The 2,157-nt window shown below is 40.3% G+C and overlaps 1 pseudogene; it reads left to right on the top strand.

The window, feature by feature from the left end:
• Nucleotides 1–214: 214 nt before the first annotated feature.
• On the top strand, nucleotides 215–1,709 carry LOC104610260 (mitogen-activated protein kinase kinase kinase 20 pseudogene; annotated as a pseudogene).
• Nucleotides 1,710–2,157: the final 448 nt, after the last annotated feature.

Raw genomic sequence — 2,157 nt, 5'->3', positions numbered from 1 at the left:
AAGGCTAACAGAAAGCCATATATAAGTAAAAGGGAGGGTTGGTTTAGTCAGTAATCATAAATTAATAGGGTATTTTAGTAATAGAAAACCTATGCGTTTTGACCGTTGGTTTCTTGTTGAAGGGGGTTTCTCTCTCCCGCCAAATCTAAATCAAATCCAGTTTAGGAAAGATCTCTGATTCTCTGTTACCTATTTCAACTGGGTTTGTCTCTGTTCCTGGAAAATAGAAGCTAACTTGAAGAGGGAAGCAAAGGCCGGAGATAAAAGACTCTACAGGAGAAAACATTATTAAAATGGCGAACATGGAGGTTACGACATGGATGCGGGGAGAGACCATCGGCAGAGGAAGCTTTGGCATCGTTTACCTGGCTACAACCGGGAGAACCAACAACCCTTTACCGCCTTTAATGGCTGTGAAGTCTACTGAGTTTTCTGTATCAAAGTCACTTAAGAAGGAGAAGAAAATTCTTACTGAGCTTCAGAGTTGCCCAAACATTCTTCGCTGCTACGGCGATGATATCACCCTGGAAGGTGGTATACTGACCTATAATATGATGATGGAGTACGCTTCTGGAGGCAGCTTGGCCGATCGCATAAGGGCTTACCCTGGAGGATTTCCGGAGTCGGAAGTTAGACGTTACACCCAATCGATCCTTCGAGGGCTTAGTCACATTCACAAGCATGGTTACGTTCATTGTGATATAAAGCCTCAGAACATTCTACTGGTGCCCTGTTCATCATCTTCGAATTCTTTTGAGGATGGATTCAAGGGGAGAATATGGATGGGGAAGGAAACAGTGAAGATCGCTGATTTTGGACTTGCAAAGAAGGTTGGACAGCAAAGGAGGAATAAGGTCTGCCGGAGAGTGAGAGGTACCCCTCTGTACATGTCACCTGAATCAATTGTCAATGGTGAACAGGAGCCTCAGTCTGATATCTGGGCTCTTGGGTGCATAGTAATAGAGATGAGAACTGGAAGGCCCGCCTGGAAATTCACTTCTGATACTGAAGCGTGTGGACTCTTGTATAAGATTGGTTGCATGAAAGAGTTGCCGGAGATACCAAGTGGTTTTTCGACAGAGGGGCGAGATTTTGTAGAGAAGTGTTTGGTTAGGAATCCAAAACTCAGGTGGACGGCTGATAAGCTCTTAAAACATCCTTTTGTTACTGTTGCTGATGAGGTGGTTGATGCAAATGAAGAAGAACTAGATGAGGCTTTAACAGATGCAGCTGGAGTTGGGTTTGTTCCATCTCCAAAGTGTGCATTTTATTTTCCTCAGGCTAATTTTCCATCTTCAGATTCGCTTGCCAACCACATCCAGAAGTTGGTAACAGGGAAAGGCCCCAACTGGTCTTCATCAAAGAGTTGGATCACTGTAAGGCAAGCAGATCCTGTTTCTTCTCATTTAAATAAATGCACTGTTTGTGGGAAGAGGAAGAGGACTGTACATGATGCAGAGGATGTTATTGGGTTGTCTAGTATCAGATCAAATACTACTACTGATGAAGCACTAGGTTTTCATTGTTACTCGAGTGGCAGAAGATTTGCAATGGAATCTCAGTCAATTCAGTGGTCTACTTCGAAAATGAGTGCTATTACTGATGAACCACATGCTTTTCAGCGTTACTGGTCTTCTAGGAGATTTGCTGGTTCCTCTCTCTTGATGACATATATTTGGGATTCTAGCGAGGTTACTCTGAATGTATAGATTGACCAACTGTTGAAATCACTTATTTTTTCTTTCTTTTGGGTAGCTTAAAAAATGTAAGTAGTAGAGAGGTAGAAAGAGAAGAGGCCTGTTTTCCTTTTTTGTCTAGAATAGGTTTGACATTCTTTCTTGTATATTTGAAGAGTGATTATTTTGGAACATCAATTGTAAATTTTAGTCAAAAGTGTACAGAAGCAGAGAATTCTTTTTCTGGTGTTATATAAATTCTTGATTATCTATTAAATAGATTTTTTTGGTCCTTTTGCATATTCTTTTGGTTACTTTCTTCCTGCTCTTTATTTTTCCAATTTCTTTTTCATTTCAAATCATTGCACAAATATATGGTTTGCTCCAAAACTAGAATTGATTGCTTTAATGCCTAACTTTGAATCATCGAAAACATAAGCAAAAGTAGATGAAATCTACTAGGCAAGACTAATGAAATAAT

This window comes from Nelumbo nucifera, chromosome 3 (genome assembly GCF_055504915.1).
Source record: "Nelumbo nucifera cultivar China Antique chromosome 3, China Antique-T2T, whole genome shotgun sequence".
NCBI lineage: Eukaryota > Viridiplantae > Streptophyta > Magnoliopsida > Proteales > Nelumbonaceae > Nelumbo > Nelumbo nucifera.
This window is presented reverse-complemented; position numbering and strand designations above follow the sequence as displayed.